The sequence below is a fragment of the Microcebus murinus genome, chromosome 9 (assembly GCF_040939455.1).
Source record: "Microcebus murinus isolate Inina chromosome 9, M.murinus_Inina_mat1.0, whole genome shotgun sequence".
Taxonomy (NCBI): Eukaryota; Metazoa; Chordata; class Mammalia; order Primates; family Cheirogaleidae; genus Microcebus; species Microcebus murinus.
The window spans coordinates 81180613-81188130 of record NC_134112.1 but is presented as its reverse complement, the minus strand read 5'-3'; positions in this window follow the sequence as shown (position 1 = coordinate 81188130).

The window sequence follows — 7518 nt, the reverse complement described above, 5'->3', positions numbered from 1 at the left end:
AGTCAGTAAAAAGGGATTGAGGTGGATAATGGACGGAACAAGGTTTTGGAATTAATGGGAAGAGCTGGGATCAGGAGGCAAAGTGATGACCACAATGTCCTTAATGTGGAAGTCAAGGATGACATCCACACTGTAGGGAGCCAGGCTTCTGTAGAACAAAGAATGAGAAAACTCTGTATGCACTGAGTTGGAACAATCTCCAAGATAAGTTATTAATTGCAAAAAACAAAGTGAGGGCTGGGTGCGGTGGCTCATGCCTGTAATCCTAGCACTCTGGGAGGCCGAGGCGGGCATCGCTCAAGGTCAGGAGTTCGAAACCAACATGATCAAGAGCAAGACCCCATCTCTACTAAAAATAGAAAGAAAATTAATTGGTCAACTAAAATACATATATAAAAAAAATTAGTTGGGGATGGTGGTGCATGCCTCTAGTCCCAGCTACTTGGGAGGCTGAGGCAGGAGGATCACTTGAGCCTAGGAGTTTGAGGTTGCTGTGAGCTAGGTTGATGCTACAGCACTCTAGCCTGGGCAACAGAGCAAGACTCTGTCTCAAAAAAACAAAAACAAAGTAAGGGGCTAGAGGTGATGACTCACACCTGCAATCCTAGCACTCTAGGAGGCTGAGGTGGGAAGGTGGGAGGATCGCTCGAGATCAGGAGTTCAAGACCCCTGAGCAAAAGCAAGACCCTGTTTCTACTAAAAATAGAAAGAAATTAGCCAGACAACTAAAAATATAGAAAAAATTAGCCAGATATGGTGGAGCATGCCTGTAGTCCCAGCTTCTTGGGAGGCTGAGGCAGAAGGATTGCTCAAGCCCAGGAGTTTGAGGTTGCTGTGAGCTAGGCTGACGCCATGGCACACTAGTCTGGGCAACAGATCAAGACTCTGTCTCAAAAACAACAACAGCAACAACAAAAAAAACAAAATGAGGGACAGTATATGTAAATATATTACATTCTAATTAAGAAGAGAGAGGGAAAAGTAAAGAATGACATTTGTATTTACTTGTATCTGCCTAAATAAAGTCTGGAAGGAAATGTAAGACACTGAGAAAAAAGGTTCCATACTGGGGTGGGGATGAGAACTAAGAGAAGAGAGTGACTTTTCACTGTGTACCATTTCATTTATTCTGATTTTACAACATGGAGTGTATTAACTATTCAAAATGAAAAAAATTGAAAAATCTAAAAAAATTTAAATATTGAAAAAAAATTACATTCTTATTATGGAATGCTACGCAATCATTTAAAATAATGTAGAAAATATATGTACCAACTTGGGAAAAGGTCCATGATCTAGGAAGTACAAAAATCAGGTTGTAGAAGAAAGTATATAAAGTGTCTGAGAACCAAGGAATGGTTCCAATTTACTTCAGGTCATCAGAAGGTATTTCAATTCTTTGGAATATATGATGTGGCCATTTAAAATGGAACTCAAAAAGATTATGTAATATATATAAAATTTTAACAATATAAGCATATTCCCAGTAAAGAAATATGTGCAAATTTCTAAAGAGATGATGAAAATGTAAACATAAAATCAGTTGCATTGATGTGGTGGGATGTGTAGCAATTTCTAACTCTAAAAATATATTTAATGTTATTATACATGATTATGAAAAGAATTAAAATATTTGAATGATATTTCTGTAAAGAAAAAAAGTGAGTCATGTTGCTGGAGCTAACATTGGCAAGAAGGCATGTGGAGAAAAGAGCAGTGGCAAGGTGTAGATTGGGAGCCTTAGGAAGGAGTTCTAGGTAGAGCAGGGCAGGAGACCCAAGGCAAGATGGGACAGCAGCAGTGATGGCCCAGCTGGAGTGGCTGATGGCTGTGGTGATCCCAGTTAGCCAGGCTGGTGATTTCCTTCAAAAAGCACATAGTAGTGTGGACAGCCTGCAGTGAGAACTACAAATGCTGGCACCTGCAAAGAAGCAAGTGATTCTGGGATGGTTTGAAATGTGCCATTGGGATCTAGGATTGTAAGAGAACTAACTGCTGGAATGTGAGTCTGCGAGGATTAGAAGGTTTGTCTGCATCATTCTCTCTGTTTAGTGAATTTTCTTTCTTCCTCTTCTTCTTTTTTTTTTTTTGTGTGTGTATGTTTTAACTTTTTATTAACATATACTTAGAAATTGTAGCATTCTCTCTCTCTCTCTGTCTCTTTTTTATTTTGAAACAGGGTCTTGCTCTGTTGCCCTGGTTGGAGTGCAGTAGTGTCAGCATAGCTCACTGCAATCTCAAATTCCTTGGCTCAAGTGATCCTTCTGCCTCAGCCTCCTGAGTAGCTGGGACTGTGGACATGAACCACATGCCTGGAGAATTTTTCTGGTTTTTGTAGAGACTGGGTCTTGTTCTTGGTGAGGTTGGTCTTGAACTCCTGGCCGCAAGCAATCCTCCTGCTTTGGCCTCCCAAAGTGCTAGGATTATAGGTGTGAGCCACGATACTCAGCCACTCTTATTTATATGCTCTTCTTTCCACATTTTTTGTATGTCCTTTTAAAATCTGAGATCAGTACAAAACTATATGTCCAGAGTAACCACAATTTTGGAAAATAAAAAGAACTGTGTATTTTTCAACACCATGTCACACACCCTAAATATATACAATTTTTATTTGTCAATAAAAATAAATAAAATAATTATGTTTATAAGCTTATAGAATGAAATCCATCATTATATAAACAATGATTATCTCTGTGTGGTAGTATAATGGTTGTTTTTTATTTGTGTTACTTTCTTTGTCCCCAAATTTTCTTTCTTTATTGTTTTTATTTCAAGAAAATATGAGAGTACAAACATTTTCGTTGCTTTTTATATCTTTGCCTCTCCCTAGCAAGGGTTAGAGGTATGCCCTTACCCTCCACAATGCTTACCACATCCGTCAGATGTGGGTCTACCCACCCAACCCCCGAATCCCTGGTGAACACCACCACCCTTTGAGCACCATAGTGTTAATCAGTCAGTACCAATTTGATGGCGAGTGGAGTTCATTCTTCCAAGCTTGCCCCCAGATTTTCTTTAGTGAACATATCTTACTTTTATTGGCAAAAAAATATCTGGAGTTCTTGTTTTCACTTTTTTTTTTTGAGACAGAGTCTCGCTTTGTTACCCAGGCTAGAGTGAGTGCCGTGGCGTCAGCCTCGATCACAGCAACCTCAAACTCCTGGGCTCAAGCAATCCTACTGCCTCAGCCTCCCAAGTAGCTGGGACTACAGGTATGCGCCACCATGCCTGGCTAATTTTTTATATATATATTAGCTGGCCAATTAATTTCTTTCTATTTATAGTAGAGATGGGGGTCTCGCTCTTGCTCAGGCTGGTTTCGAACTCCTGACCTCGAGCAATCCGCCTGCCGCGGCCTCCCATAGTGCTAGGATTACAGGCGTGAGCCACCGCGCCCGGCCTTGTTTTCACTTTTGATTGGAAATATTTTCAAATGCACAGAGAAGTAGAAAGAATAATCCAAAAACATCTATAGTACTCCCATTACCAAATTTTCATTTTGTTACGTTTCCTTCATCCATTTTTGAGCTATCATAACATTTAACTCTATTTAATTCCGTTTTCACATCTAAAAAGAATGACTTTTTAACATAACTACAATAACATAATTCCTAAGTTTAACAATAATTCTCTAACAATATTTTATACTTAGTTCATACTCAAATTGCCCTAATTGACCCCCAAAAATCTCTTACAGCTGGTTTGTTCAAACCAGGATTTAATCAAGAACTAGCCATTGCATGTGGTGTTATGTGCAGTTCTTTCTCAGGAACTTGATTTAATTGAAACTTCATGAGCAATTATAATGTTTCATGAAGAACATGGTATTTGAAATCTGGGTCTTCAAGGATCAGTCAGAATGGACATGGGTAGAGCAGTGAAGAGGTTACTTCAGGAGCAGAGATCAAAGTGAGCAAATTAAGAGAATGGGAGCAGCTGTGTTTGGCCAGCAGCAAGTAGCCCAGTGTAATTGGATCAAAGGAAAGAGGGGGATAAAAATGGTAAAATAAATTGGAGACAGATCACGGAGGGCCTTGAAGTTGTTTCCAGTCCATTCTGTGGACAACTTGAGAATTCTAGTGCACCCCAGTTATGAATAACCCATCAATCCATTATTCCCATAGGACAGTGGCTGTGTTGTGTTCATCTGTGTATCCCTGGCACCGAGCAGAGCATGGGATGCTCAGGTCGTGTTCAGTGTTGAAAACATAACGCTATTGAAGGATTTTTAGTTGGAGACTGACATGCCAAAATATCTTTTGGGAAGATTTAAAAATTAGGTGGTTTTCTGGGCACAGTGGCACATGCCTGTTGTCCCAGCTACTCAGAAGGCTGAGGTGGGAGGATCTCTTGGGACCAGGAGTTCAAGGCCAGCTGGGCAACATAGCAAGACCTCAGCTCTTAAGAATAAATGAATGAATGAATAAATAAAATGAAAAATTAGGTGATAGTGTTGGTGAGTAGACTAAGAATTTAGAGGAGAGAGCTAGTGGAATGAGTTGGAGTAACTGAAGGAGTCTTCTAGAGGAGGTGGGGTTGGCCACTCTAGGTAGGGCAACAGCATAAGCAAAGAGGAGGAGTCAGGAATGAGTGACCATAGCATAGTGACTGGTGGGGAGAATGTACTTTGGGGTGTCTTGAGAAATGAGGTTCCAAAACTTAGGGTCAGGATAGTTTAGGGGGTCTACTCGTGCTCAATGGTCTCTGGTGTTACTTAATAAAAAACTTCTGATCATACTTAAATTCAAGATTTGGAGTTTTGAAAACTGTGTCTACCTATGTTTTTTCATAAGAATTAACTTTTAGTCCAATAAGGAAGATAAATTAGGTAAGACTATTCTGAGCCCAAAAAGAATTAATAACTCAAGAAAGCCTAAACCAAGGGAATATTAAATCAGAATTATATTGGATTGTGTTCATTTCAAATTTATTAGAGAATTAGAATATGATACTGTGCAGAATTGCATATATGAAATGGGAATATGATTGGCAGTGCTCAAAAAAGAAAGGGGATAGGGATATTATGACATATTTAGAGGAAGCTTAGCAAATTTAGTTAAAATAAACTTAATAAAGAAAGAAGAACATTTGCTGAAACCACATAGGAAATTGTGTGCTTGACAGTTCTCTCCCCTCAAGAAGGAGGTTGGACCCTCCTTGATTATATCTGAATTAAGTATGATATGTGTAGAGATTAGTGCTGAACTGAAGGGGAAAAAAAATAGGTACATTTACTTTCCTGCCCAGCAAATGATTCAAACTTGTTTGGATTATATGGTGGTGGTTCTGAAGATTTTCTGAGCATGGAGATCCCCAGGGAAATTTGTTAAAAGGGCAGATTTCCAGGTCCTAGCCCCAGTGATTCTGATTCTTAGTTGGGAGATTAGGTTGGACAAACAGGCACTCTGGAAATTTGCCTTCTTAAACAAGCAGGCTGTGTAATTCTGAGCCACATCATCCATGGATAATACTTTGGTAAACTTCTCTAAAGGACCTAGAAGAGTCTAGTATCTTTCCTTAGGTAAGAATATGACTTGCACAATTTAAAAATGAGTTCTAGTTTAAAGTAGATTTTTTTTTTAGACAGGGTCTTGCGATGTTGCCCAGGTTGGTCTCAAATTCCTGGACTCAAGCCATCCTCCTGCCTCAGTGTCCTGAGTAGCTGGAAATACAGGCACACACTACTATGTCTGGCTAAAATAGCTGTTGTTGATTTAAGTTTGTTAGGACTATATTCAGCTGCAAGTAACAAAATGCACAACCAACAGTGGCTTACACAAACCAGTTTTGTTTTGTTTTTGTTTGCTTTTCGTCTCAGGCAACAAGAAGTCTAGGAGTATACTGTTCAGGGCTGATCCTTTCTATGCAAAGATTTAACAATATTCTCAAAGAGCTAGGCTCCTTCTATTTTTCTACTACCCTATCTTAAGGAGCAAACTTCATTCTCATAGTCACAAGATGGTTGCTGCACATCCAAACATCACATCCACACTCCAGGTAGGGGAAGAGGGAAGCAAAAATTTCAATCCAGATACATTCATCCCTTTTACAAAGTATTCACAAATGCCTTACCAGCAACTTGGGCTAATATCTTGTTGGCCAGAACTGAGTCACATCACCACCTCTGGGAAAGTAGTAAACATTGCTAACTAAATGTTAATATTTCCCCAAGGAAAAAAAATTGGGGTTATGCTAAGAAAGATGGTGAGAAAGAATATGGACAGGAAACTAGAACAATGTCTGTCACACAGTGTTTATTATATGTCAGAATGTCTATCAGAATATGTCTATATGTATTAATTCAGATGTTTGTGTGAGCCTAATGTGTGAATTAAGGGCCACAGAATTGGTTATAAATTCATTCAATGGATATTTGTTTCTTGGCAAAGGCACGCAAAGATGAGTGAGCCACTGTCACCGACCTTGAGGAGCTCACAGTCTGGCTGGGAAATCAGACGCATATGTAACTCTAATGGAAACTTTTAGATGACCTACCATGTTCCCAGTTACCCTTAACTGCTCCATCCCCATCCAAAGATGTGGTGGCTGTTTTGCACAATGTGATCCTGCCCACCCACCATCCAACGCGCTCCAGATAAGTCCTGCCCTAAACTCGGCCAATCAATTGCTTCACTTTCAAAAAGAGATAGTCACTCTCTTCATGTGGCTTAATCTCTAGCAGATAAACTTGGTAACTGAGGGACACCCACATTTTTTGGCACGGGGACTAAGGAGCAAAAAAAGTTGATTTTCAGCAGGAGAATGAACCAGTCACCCAGAGAGGATCAGGGATGAGAGATGGTCGAAGAGTCTGTCCATCTCCTTGTTAGTTCTTCAGGCTCAATTGGCTACTTGCACTTGCGTCTCGGGAGTTTCCTTCTTATTCTCTAATTAATAATAGATTTTCTTTTCAGTTAGTTTAAGTTAGTTTCTCTTTCTTTCAACCAAATAGTACTTACTGATACAACAGCACATTGTATGATGCAATAAATATTATAATGGAAATATAAGCAAAGTTCTGTTGGCACAGGAGGAAAAAAACCTTGACATTTCCATTCCAGAAGGGAAGTGAGGTAGAATGAAAGGGCAGGAAAGAGTTGGAGAGAAGGGAGAGCAGTGGCATTTGAGCTGAGCCTAGAGACATGAGGGGGATTTTTGCCAAACAGAGAAAAGAAGAGAGTGCATGATGATCCAGAGGTGTGCAAGTCTATGATCAGCGGGAGGCACCAATGGCCCAGTGTACAGGGTACGTGCAAGCAGTGGTAGGCAATGAGGCTGCTGGGGAGAAGACAAGCATGTCTATTCTTGTCATCATGGTTACACATGTTTAAATATGCAATATAGCAAAATTTATGCTAAAAAAGAGAAAATAAAAGATCAGAGCAACTTGAAATAATAGGCAGAGGTAAATTGAAATAATTGAAGCAAATAATTTAAGCAGGCTGGGGTGTGGTGGTTCATGTCTATAATCCTAGCACTTTGGGGGGCTGGGGCAAGAGGATCACTTGAGGCCAA